This window comes from Pristiophorus japonicus, chromosome 13, assembly GCF_044704955.1.
Source record: "Pristiophorus japonicus isolate sPriJap1 chromosome 13, sPriJap1.hap1, whole genome shotgun sequence".
Taxonomy (NCBI): domain Eukaryota; kingdom Metazoa; phylum Chordata; class Chondrichthyes; family Pristiophoridae; genus Pristiophorus; species Pristiophorus japonicus.
The window spans coordinates 174,034,592-174,047,920 of NC_091989.1; positions in this window are offsets into that span (position 1 = coordinate 174,034,592).

The window sequence follows — 13,329 nt, forward strand, 5'->3', positions numbered from 1 at the left end:
TTCTGAGTACCGGTGAGGGCGATGGTGGCTCTGGGGAGTGTAGCCAGAGCCAAGTCCACGGCACCAACGGGTGGCTTAGCTGCACAGGGGTGGAGGAAAAAGAATGGAAGAGCTATAGTGGTAGGGGATTCAATAGTCAGGGGAGCAGACAGGCATTTCTGCGGCCGCAGACGTGACTCCAGGATGGTATGTTGCCTTCCTGGGCCAGGGTCAAGGATGTCACTGAGCGGCTGCAGGGCATTCTGGGGGGAGAGGTTGAACAGCCAGAGGTCGTGGTCCATATCGGTACCAACGACATAGGTAGGAAGAGGGATGAGGTCCTGCAGGCAGAGTTTAGGGAGCAAGGAGAGAGATTAAAAAGCAGGACCTCAAAGGTAGTAATCTCCGGATTACTCTCAGTGCCACGAGCTAGTGAGTACAGAAATAGGAGGATAGAGCAGATGAATACATGGCTGGAGAGATGGTGCAGGCGGGAGGGCTTTGGTATCCTGAGGCATTGGGACTGCTTCTGGGGGAGGTGGGACCTGTACAGGCCGGACGGGTTGCACCTCAACAGAGCCGGGACCAATATCCTCACGGGGGGGGGGGGGGGGGGGGGGGTGGGAGGGTGGGATTTGCTAGTGTTGTTGGGGAGGGTTTAAACTTGATTGGCAGGGGGATGGGAACCTGAAAAAAGATTCAGTAGGGAGGGGAGAAAAGTTGGAATTGGAAAGCAAAAATAAAGAAATTGAGTTTGAAGGAGAGAGGAAACAAGCAGGAAAAAAGGGTAAAAAAAAAATTAAAGGCACTTTGTCTAAATGTAGCATTTGTAACAAAATAGATGAGTTAACTGCACAAATTGAGACAAATGGGTATGATCTGATAGCCATTACATAGATGTGGTTGCAAGGTGACCAGGACTGGGAATTAAATATTCAGGGGTATTTGACAATCCGGCAGGACAGACAGAAAGGAAAATAAGGTGGGGTAGCTCTATTGATAAAGGATGGAATCACTGCAATAGTGAGAAATGATATTGGCTCAAATGATAAGGATGTTGGAACAGTTTGGGTGGAGATAAGGAATGTACAGTGCCTTGATGAGGCTACACCTGGAATATTGTGTTCAGTTTTGGTCCCCGAATCTGAGGAAGGACGTTCTTGCTATTGAGGGAGTACAGCGAAGGTTCAGCAGATTGATTCCCGGGATGGCAGGACTGACATATGAGGAGAGTTCGGATCAACTGGGCTTGTATCCACTGGAGTTTAGAAGAATGAGAGGGTATCTCATAGAAACATATAAAATTCTGATGGGATTGGACAGGTTAGAGCCAGGAAGAATGTTCCCGTTGCTGGGGAGTTCCAGAACCAGGGGTCACAGTCTAAGAATAAGGGGTAAGCCATTTAGGACCGAGATGAGGAGAAACGTCTTCACTCAGAGAGTGGTTAACCTGTGGAATTCTCTACCGCAGAAAGTTGTTGAGGCCAGTTCATTAGATATATTCAAAAGGGAGTTAGATATGGCCCTTATGGCCAAAGGATCAAAGGGTATGGAGAGAAAGCAGGAAAGGGGTACTGAGGTTGAATGATCAGCCACTTATTGAATGGTGGTGCAGGCTCGAAGGGCCGAATGGCCTGCTCCTGCACCTAATTTCTATGTTTCTATAAGGGGGAAAAGTCACTGGTGGGCGTAGTCTCCCCTAATAGTAGCAACTCTGTTGGTCGGAGCATAAACCAGGAAATAGTGGGAGCGTGTAAAAAGGGAACAGCAATAATCATGGGTGATTTTAACCTCCATATTGATTGGACAAATCAAATTGGTCAGGGTAGCCTTGAGGAGGAGTTCATAGAGTACAAAAGGGACGGGTTCCTTGAGCAGTATGTAACGGAATCAACTAGGGGGCAGGCTATCTTAGATCTGGTCCTGTGTAATGAGACAGGATTAATAAACAATCTCCTAGCAAAGGATCTCCTCGGAATAAGTGATCATAACATGATTGAGTTTCAAATTCAGATGGAGGGTGAGAAAGTTGGATTTCTAACCAGCGTACTAAGCTTAAATAAAGAGACTGTGAAGGTATGAGGGCAGAGTTGGCTAAAGTGGCCTGGGAAAATAGATTAAAGTGTAGGATGGTTGATGAACAGTGGTGTACATTTAAGGAGATATTTCACAACTCTCAAGAAAAATATATTCCAGTGAGGAGGAAAGGGTGTAAGAGAAAAGATAGCCATCCGTGGCTAACTAAAGAAATAAAGGACGATATCCAATTAAAAACAAGGGCATACAAAGTGGCCAAAACTAGTGGGAAGCCAGCAAAGAACGACTAAAAAAATGACTAAGAAAGGGAAGATAGACTATGAAAGTAAATTAGCGCAAAATATAAAAACAGATACCAAGAGTTTCTATAGGTATATAAAAAGGAAAAGGGTGGCTAAAGTAAATGTTGGTCACTTAGAGGACGAGACCGGGGAATTAGTAATGTGGAACATGGAGATGGCAGAAACTCTGAACAAGTATTTTGTATCAATCTTTACGATAGAGGACACTAACAATATTCCAACAGTGGATAGTCAAGGGGCTATAGAGGGGGAGGAACTTAACACAATTAAAATCACTAAGGAGGTGGTACTCAGTAAGATAATGGGACTAAAGGCAGATAAATCCCCTGGACCTGATGGTTTGCATCCTAAGGTCTTAAGAGAAGTAGCGGCAGGGATAGTGGATGCATTGGTTGTAATTTACCAAAATTCCCTGGATTCTGGGGAGGTCCCAGCAGATTGGAAAACTGCAAATGTGATGCCTCGATTTCAAAAAGGAGGCAGACAAAAAACAGGAAACTATCGACCAGTTAGCCTGACATCTGTGGTTGGGAAAATGTTGGAGTCCATTATTAAAGAAGCAGTAGCAGGACGTTTGGAAAAGCAAAATTCAGTCAGGCAGAGTCAGCATGGATTTATGAAGGGGAAATCATGTTTGACAAATTTGCTGGAGTTCTTTGAGGATGTAACAAACAGGGTGGATAAAGGAGAACCAGTGGATGTGGTGTATTTGGATTTCCAGAAGGCATTTGACAAGGTGCCACATAAAAGGTTACTGCACAAGATAAAAGTTCACGGGGTTGCGGGTAATATATTAGCATGGATAGAGGATTGGTTAACTAACAGAAAACAGAGAGTCGGGATAAATGGTTTATTCTCTGGTTGGCAACCAGTAACTAGTGGGGTGCCGCAGGGATCAGTGCTGGGACCCCAACTATTTACAATCTATATTAACGAATTGGAAAAGGGACTGAGTGTAACGTAGCCAAGTATGCTGATGATACAAAGCTGGGAGGAAAAGCAATGTATGAGGAGGACACAAAAAATCTGCAAAAGGACATAGACAGGCTAAGTGAGTGGGCAAAAATTTGGCAGATGGAATATAATATTGGAAAGTGCAAAGTCATGTACTTTGGCAGAAAATATCAAAGAGCAAGTTATTATATAAATGAAGAAAGATTGCCAAGTGCTGCAGTATAGCGGGACTTTGGGGTACTTGTGCATAAAACACAAAAGGATAGTATGGAAGGCTAATGGAATCCTGGCCTTTACTGCAAAGGGGATCGACTATAAAAGCAGGGAAGTCTTACTACAACTATACAGGGTATTGGTGAAGTCATACTTGGAATACTGCGTGTAGTTTTGGTTTCCATATTTACGAAAGGATATACTTGCTTTGGAGGCAGTTCAGAGAAGATTCACTGTTGATTCCGGAGATAAGGGGGTTGACTTATGAGGAAAGGTTGAGTAGGTTGGGCCTCTACTCATTGGAATTCAGAAGAATGAAAGGTGATCTTATGGAAACTTATAAGATTATGAGGGGGCTTGACAAGGTGGATGCAGAGAGGATGTTTCCACTGATGGGAGAGACTAGAACTAGAGGGCATGATCTTAGAATAAGGGGCTGCCCATTTAAAACTGAGATGAGGAGAAATTTCTTCTCTCATAGAGTTGTAAATCTGTGGAATTCGCTGCCTCAGAGAGCTGTGGAAACTGGGACATTGATTAAACTTAAGACAGAAATAGACAGTTTCTTAAATGATAAAAGGTTAAAGGGTTATGGGGAGCGGGCAGGGAAGTGGAGCTGAGTCCATGATCAGATCAGCCATGATCTTATTGAATGGCGGAGCAGGCTCGAGGGGCCGTATGGCCTACTCCTGTTCCTATTTCTTATGTTCTTATGGCAAGCAAGCCCCAGGTGGGCAGAGGAAATGTTTCAAGGACACCCTCAAAGCCTCCTTGATAAAGTGCAACATCCCCACCGGCACCTGGGAATCCCTGGCCAAAGACCGCCCTAAGCGGAGGAAGAGCATCCAGGAGGGCACTGAGCACTTCGAGGCTCATCTCCGAGAGCATACAGAAACCAAGCGCAGGCAGCGGAAGGAGTGTGCGGAAAACCAGACTCCCCACCCACCTCTTTCCTTCATACACTGTCCCACCTGTGACAGAAACTGTAATTCTCGTATTGGACTGTACAGTCACCTGAGAACTCACTTTTAGAGTGGAAGCAAGATTTCGAGGGACTGTCTATGATGATGCCTAATTAATGTGTATTCCCTTGCCTTGTTAGACCTCCCCAAATACATTATCTCACAATTATCCGAATTGAATTCCATTTGCCACCTGACCAATACATGGATATCTTCCTGCAATCCGCAGCTTTCTTCTTCATTATCAACCACACAGCCTATTTTAGTGTCATCAGCAAACTTCATACCCCCAACATTCAAGTCCAAGTCATTGATGTATACCTGGGACCCAGGGACCCAGCACTGAGCCCTGCGGAACCCCACTGATAACAGCCTTCCAGTCACAAAAACATCCATCAACCCTTTGCTTCCTGCCTCTGAGCCAATTTTGGATCCAACTTGCCACTTTGCCCTGGATCCCATGGGCTATTACTTTCATGACCCATCTGCCATGTGAGACCTTATCAAAAGCTTTGCTAAAAATCCATTTACATTACATCATTCGCACTGCCCTCATCGAACCTCCTGGTTACCTCCTCGAAAAATTCAATCAAGTTATTCAGACACAATCTTCCCTTAACAAATCCGTGCTGACTGTCATTGATTAATCCATGTCTTTCCAAATGAAGATTTATCCGGTCCCTCAGGATTTTTTCCAATAATTTTCCCACCACTGAGGTTAGGCTGACTGGCCTGTAATTACTCAGTCTATCCCTTTCTCCCATTTTAAAGGTACAACATTAGCAGTCCTCGGGCACCACACCTGTGGTTTTAAAAAGATAATAAATCTGAAAATGAAAAGTTTACATACCTTTTAAGATGGCATTTTGCAGGTTGTTTAACGCAATTTGTTGGGTTTTTTATTTGTTCATGGGATGTGGGCATCGCTGGCATTTATTGCCCATCCCTAATCGCCCTCGAGGAGGTGGTGATGAGCCGCCTTCTTGAATCGCTGCAGTCCGTGTGGTGAAGGCACTCCCACAGTGACTTTGTCGTAGTGGTTTGGTACAACTGAGTGGCTTGCTAGACCATTTCAACAGGCAGTTAAGAGTCAACTACAATACTGTGTGTCTGGAGTCACATATAGACCAGACCGGGTAAGGACGGCAGATTTCTTTCTTTAAAAAAGACATTAGTGAACCAATTGGGTATTCATGACAATCCAGTAGTTTTATGGTCACCATTACTGATACTAGCTTTTTAATTACAGAGTTATGTAATTGAATTTAAATTCCCCCCAGTAGCCATGGTGGGATTTGAACTCATCGGTTTATTAGTCCAGGCCTCTGGATTACTAGTCCAGTAGCATAACCACTATGCTACCGTACCCCTTTGGGGAGTTCGGGGGTCGCGGTTAATTTCTCTTGTGCCGCTGTAGGGAACCTGTATTTCCAGCGGCCTTTGGCGGAGGCTCGGCAGTCGGCTGCCTCTCCCGCAGCTGAAGTTGTGCGATTGTCCAGCAGGAAAAAGGCGAAAGTGAGGTGGGCGAGAAAACCTTTGATCAAAAAGCTGGAGCTCCTTCAATGGTTGATGGGTAAGGCAGGCCTGCATGGCACTCGGGCAGCGTTCCAGCGAGTCTGCCCTACGTCAGTGGATCACCCACGAGCCGGTGTTTGGGCGGGATCAGAGCTTGCCTGTGACGTCCCCACAGTTGAAGAGCCTGCTAGTGCTCGCTGTGTTAGTCGGGTGAAGCAGTTGGGTATTGCGGGGGGCGGGGGGGGTGGGGGCAAGAGAACAAATGGAAAACCCCGGCCTTGGCATCAGCGGGTGACCGTAGAGGGGCTTCATGGATAATCTGGGTGGGGTGGAGCAGTGGATTCACCTCTCCCCCTCCTCCCTCTGGAAACATCCATGAACTCTTTCTCTTCTAGGAAGGGCCTCGGCATCAATGGATCCCCAGGTAGGCTGTTGGTCTCAGCAGGCGTTCTACCTCTGCCAATCACACACCTGGTCCCTCTCATGGCCATGACAGCTGGAACTCCTGACAGGGCCCTGCCTCTCCCCCCATCCCAATGGTCTTGTTGGGATTGGCTGTCCCAGAGGCACTACCTGGGAATTAAACCTGCGGCTTTCCTTGGCTCGTGTGGCTCAGGGGGCAGCTGACTGGCCATCCCAGACAGTACAGTGCAAGACCAGGTCTCCAATAGTCCGGATCCCGGCTTAAATTGCGGCCCTCCTGGTGTGCGGATGCACACTGCCACTACAGAGGAGACAGGTGGTCATTTTCAGTGGACTTGTTTTCTCAATTGCTGAAAATTATCCAATTTTTTTTCTCAATGTTTTCAAATGCAGCCTTACGAACATAAGAATTAGGAGTAGGAATAGTCCATTCGATCCCTCGACCCTGCTCCGTCATTCAATGAGATCATGGCCAATCTTCTACCTCAACTGCATTTTCCTGCACTGTCTCCATATTCCTTGATTTCCTTAATATCAAAAAATCTATCGATCTCTGTCTTGAATATACTCAATGACTGACCCTCTGGGGTAGAGAATTTTTGTTGTTTACTTCCGAAATTTAAACAAGATTTGTATAAAATTCAAGGATTTAATTAATGGACTACCTGGTAATAAAGCATTTTAGTAACTAACTATATCTGAAAAGATTAGGCAGAGTTATGGTATTGTCCAACTTGACCTATGCAGTAATCCCACAGAAAATCCTTTGGGCTTCAGATAATAAAGATAGTTAAAAGGAAAAAGACTTGCATTTATATAGCGCCTTTCACGACCACCGGACATCTTACACCGCCTTGCAGCCAATGAAGTACTTTTGAAGTGTAGTCACTGTTGTAATGTGGGATATGCGGCAACCAATTTGCCCACAGCAAGCTCCCACAAACAGCAATGTGATAATGAGCAGATAATTTGTTTTTTTGTTATGTTGATTGCGGGATAAATATTGGCCCTAGGACACCGGGGAGAACTCCCCTGCACTTCTTCGAAATAGTGACATGGGATCTTTTACATCCACCTGAGAGCGCAGACGGGGCCTCTGTTTAATGTCTCGTCTGAAAGACGGCACCTCCGACAGTGCAGCACTCCCTTAGCACTAAACTGGAGCATCAGCCTAGATTTAGTTGGTTCAAGTCTCTGGAGTGGGACTTGAACCAACAACCTTCTGACTCAGGCGAGAGTGCCACAGCTGGCACCTTTCTGATCCTTTTTTAAATGGCTCCATTCTGTTTTCCACCAGTTTCCCAAGACTTGGCTCAGCTTCTGCATATAAAGTAGTTCAGGACAATGTCCCCATTGCTGTTGGGTCCAGATGTCCGTTAATGAACTCTACAGTGTGCTCACTGAACTTGTTTTTCTGCGGGCTAGGCGAGGATACAAAAATGTGTGTTGTCATGATCTCCAGATTCCTTTCGTATTTTGGGCAATTTTTTTTTTGCACACTCATACTTCTGGGCTTGGCTTTATTTCCTCTTGCCTTTTAACAGCAATGACAACTTGTATTTTCAACGTAATAAAATGTCGTAAGGTGCTTCACAGGAGTATTATAAAACAAAATTTGACACATGAGATATTAGGACAGGTGACCAAAAAGGTTGGTCAAAGAGGTCGATTGTAAGTCGGATCTTACAGGATGAAAGAGAGGTAGAGAGGTAGAGAGGCAGAGAGGTTTAGGCAGGGAATTCCAGAGCTTAGGGCCGAGGCAGCTGAAGGCACAGCCACCGATGGTGGAGCGATTAAAATCGGGGTTGCTCAAGAGGCCAGAATTAGAGGAGCGCAGACATCTCGAAGGGTTTGTGGGGCTGGAGGAGGTTACAGAGATAGGCAGGGTCGAGGCTGAGTTATATATTTTTTTCAGAATACCCAAGTATTTTCTTCCAGGTATTTAAAAAAATCTAATTTTCATTGCTCCGTTCCTGAGGGTGGTGACTAGGGGCTGGGGACACTTGTGTGGGTGTTGGATGGTACATCATCCGAATGGTGGTTCTTCGTGTCTGAATCATAGCAGTGAGCATTAGCAAAAAGGCACATGGTCTTTGCAATAAGAGGTCAATGGATACCAATTAGGAGCAGGAACTCTGTCTGATTTTTTTCCACTTTCCCCGCCAGCAAAGGGCATTGAATTCAGTTGTAATGCCTCCTGATTGCCACACTCTGAGATCAGCTAACTTATTACCGCTGTCAGCTGTGGCTCAGTGGGTAGCACTCTCTGCTCCGAGTCAGAAGCTTGTGGAGTCAAGTCGCACTCCAGGGACTTCAGCACAAAAATCTAGGCTGACCCTCCAGTGCAGTGCTGCGGGAGTGCTGCACTGTCGGAGGTGCCGTCTTTCGGATGAGACATTAAACTGAAGCCCCGTCTGCCCTCTCTCTCTTATCACATTGCTGTTTGTGGGAGCTTGCTGTGCGCATATTGGCTGCCGCATTCCCCACATTACAACAGTGACTACACGCCAAAAGGACTTCATGGGCTGTAAAGCACTTTGAGACATCCGGTAGTCGTGAAAGGCGCTATATAAATCCAGGTCTTTCATTCTTTCAAGAAAAATAGCATTTTATCATGTCCTTGGGATGTCCCAAAGTACTGTCTGACCGATGGATTGCTTCTGGTGCATGGTAGGTAGGCACAAACAGCAAATGAATGACCGTGAGCAAATACTCTGTTTGATGCCGAAGGCAGAATGTTGGCCAAGGGTTTGGGAGAACTCTTTGCTCTTCAAGTGGGATCTTATACACCCAACGGTAGAGGCAGATAGGGTCTCACTTTAACATCTCATCTGAAAGGCCGCAGCTCGAACAGTACAGCTGTCCTTCACTACAGAGTAGAACTGACAGAGTTATGTGAAGAACCATCAAAGACTGTATTGGGCCACTGAAGGGAGTTCAAGAACAGGTTACAAATGACTCACTGAGTATGGCGCAAATATTAAATGAGTACTTTGCATCAGTATTCACCCTTGAAGATGATGCTCAAATACTAGAATTTAATAATACTCGTTTTACTACTAGTAACATTAACATAGATAAGCATATTGTTTTAGAAAGAATTAAGAACTTAAAAATAGATAAGAGCAGCAGGGCAGATGATATCCACCTGAGGGTCCTCCGGGAGATGGGATATGTGGTGTGCAAGTCCCTGGCCTGTATTTTACTGCACTCCGGAATGGTTCCTACAGATTGGAAGGAGGCTAATGTAGGCCCCATTTTTTAAAAAGGTGCCAAGGCAGACTCTGGTAACTATAGGCCCATCAGTTTAACATCAGTAATAGGGAAGATGCTTGAAAGAATCATCAGGGATGCAATATGTGAATACTTGGATAGGGAGGGACATATTAGGAACATCCAACATGGCTTCATAAAAAATAAGTCTTGTCTCACAAATCTAATTGTATTTTTTGAAGAAATTACAAAGTTTGTGGAGGGAGGAAGCCCAGTAGACATTGTTTACTTACATTTCCAAAATGCTTTTGACAAGATACTGCACAAGAGGCTTCTCTACAAGATCGGAGCCTCTGGTATTAGTGGAAATATATTGAGTTTGATACGGAACTGGCTGGAAGGAGACAGGCAAAGAGTAGTTCTAGATGGATTTGGATCTGTTTGGAGGTCGGTCACCAGTGGTGTCCCGCAGGGATCAGTGTTGGGACAGTTGCTTTTCACTATTTTTATTAATGATCTGGATTCAGGGGTTGGCGGCACAATTTGCAAATTTGCCGATGATACCAAGATCTGTACGAGTGCTAGAACTGTATAAGAGGCTCGTCTGATTGAGGCAGGTCTTAATGTGTTGGGAGACTAGGCTCATGACTGGAAAATGATGTATAACTTAGATAAGTGCAGTGTTATGCATGTGGGCAGGGCAATTGCTCAACATTCATACACCCTCCAGGGAAAGGCATTAAAGATGATGGAGATAGAAAGAGATTTGGGCATTCTAGTGCGTACATCCTTAAAGATACACGAGCAATGCCGTGCAGCGATAGCTAGAGCAAACAGGTTGTTGGGGTGTATCCATAGAACAATTGAGTACAAGATGAGGCGTACTGTTGTGTCCTTGTACAAGACCTTAGTCAGGCCGCACTTGGAATACTGTGTCCAGTTTTGGTCTCCTCACATGTTGGGTGATATTGATGCTCTGGAAAGGGTGCAAAAGAGGGCCACTGGACTAATTCCAAGTTTAAAGCATTTTAGTTATCTAGATAGGTTAAAAGAGTTGGGACTCTTTACCTTAGAGCAGCATAGACTTAGGGGGGATATGATTGAGATTTATGATAATGAAGGGAATAAACAGTATTCCAGTTGACTGCTTATTTCAATTAAATAGGTTAGGCAGGACCAGGGACATGAATTTAAGTTGTATAAGGCTAGATCTAGGTTAGATGTCAGGAGGTGGTTCTTTTCACAGAGAATAGCGGACCTCTGGAACAAGCTGCCCTTTCATGTGCTGGTTGCAGACTCACTGAATTCCTTCAAGCAAAAGCTGGATTTGTTTCGGGCTGCGGTGGAGATTAACTCTTACAGAAGGTAGCTACTGTTATGTATGCAACCCTATGAAACCAGTATTATACTGCCACCAGCGGGTGTAACTGTTGGAATTCCAAGGGATCCCAGCATCCCTTGGGAGCATTGTATATAAGCAGGTCTCCCATGCTGTACCAGCACTCTAGAGTTAGAATAAAGGAAGTAAGGTCACACTTACGTCCACAGTATTCAGTTACATTACTTTTTTAAGAACATAACAACTGGCGACGAGATAACGAACCATCACGTGAAAATAGAGAGAACTGTTGACATCCTGGAGAAATTCTCAGAAGGGGACAATTGGGAGGGCTTCGTGGAGCGACTTGACCAATACTTCATGGCCAATGAGCTGGAAGGGGACGAGAATGCTGCCAAACGAAGGGCGATCCTTCGGTGCAACAACCTATGGCCTCATGAAGAATCTTCTTGCTCCAGTGAAACCAACAACCAAATCATATGAAGATCTGTGTACGCTGGTCCGGGAGCACCTAAATCCGAAGGAGAGTGTTCTGATGGCAAGATATCGATTTTACACGTCAATGGTCTGAAGGCCAGGAAGTGGCGAGCTACGTCGCTGAACGAAGGCACCTTGCAGGACATTGTGAATTCGATGGATTCCTGGAGCCAAGAGACTTTTTTGGACATGAGGTTATCCTTCGCAAACTATTGACTGTTGAAACACTGAATCTGAACAAAGCCCTAACGATAGCCCAGGCATTTATGTCCATCAGCGATAACACCAAACAAATTTCACAGTATAAAGAGGTTTCGACAAGTACTGTACACAAAGTAACGTCGTTTTCAGGCAGGAATGCATAGGGCAGAACGTACACGCCCGCAGCTGCACGACCTCAGATGACCCAGAGTCCGCCATCAAACGTTAATGCGAGGCAGTTAACACCTTGTTGGCGCTGCGGAGGTGATCATCGAGCCCATCAATACCACTTCAAACACTATGTGTGCAAAGGCTGTGGAACAATGGGACACCTCCAGTGAATCTGCAAACCCTGCAAACCACCACGTTGCAGAGGAGGATCGATCCATGGCGGATCAAACTGAACTAGAGACTCGAACTGAGGAGGCAGAAATTTATGGGGTACACACCTTCACCACGAAATGTTCACCGATCATGTTAACAGTTGAACTGGACGGAATTCCAGTATCCGTGGAACTGAACATGGGTGCGAGTCAGTCTATCATGAGCAAAAAGGCCTTCGGCAGGCTCTGGCGCAACAAGGCACACAGGCCCAAGTTTAGCCCCATTCATACCAAGCTGAGAACTTACACTAAAGAGCTGATTCATGTAATTGGTAGTGCAGCAGTAGAAATCTCCTATGATGGAGCAGTGCACGAACTCCCACTATGGATTGTACCAGGAGATGGCCCCACAATGTTCGGCAGAAGCTGGCTGGTGAAAATCCGCTGGAACTGGGATGACATCCGAGCGCTCCCGTCCGTCGACGACGTCTCATGTGCCCAGGTTCTGAGCAAGTTTCCGTCGTTGTTTGAGCCAGGCATCAGAGGTTTCTCGGGGGCGAAGGTGCAGATCCACTTAGTTCCTGGTACACGACCCATCACTACAAGGCACGGGCGGTGCCATATATGATGCGTGAGAAAGTGGAAATTGAGCTGGACAGGCTGCAGCGAGAAGGCATCATCGCGCCGGTGGAGTTCAACAAGTGGGCCAGTCCGATTGTTCCGGTTCTCACGGGCGATAGCATTTGTGGGGACTATAAAGTAACGATTAACCATTTTTCGCTGCAGGACCAGTACCCGCTACCCAAGGCAGACGACCTATTTGTGACGCTGGCAAGGGAGAAGACGTTCACCAAGTTAGGCCTGACCTCGGCCTACATGACGCAGGAGCTGGCGGAATCTTCGAAAGGCCTCACCTGCATTAACACGCACAAAGGTCTGTTCATCTACAATAGATGCCCCTTTGGGATTCGATTGGCCGCGGCTATTTTTCAAAGGAACATGGAGAGCCTGCTAAAGTCGGTTCCGTGCACTATGGTTTTCCAGGACGACATACTGGTCACAGGTCGGGACACATCGAACACTTGCAGAACCTGCAAGAGGTTCTAAGTCGGCTAGATCGTGTGGGACTCCGGTTGAAACGCTCGAAGTGTGTTTTCCTGGCACCAGAGGTCGAGTTCTTAGGGAGAAGAATCGCGGAAGACGGCATCAGACCCACCAACGTCAAGATGGAGGCCATCAAGAAAAGCAAGAGTGGCGAGCAGTAAAATCAAAAAGGGCCAGATTATAACATAATTCTAAAAGGACAAAGAGTGTTAAAAAAAACAAGCCTGAAGGCTCTAAGTCTCAATGTGAGGAGCATTCATAATAAGGTGGACGAATTAACTGCGCAG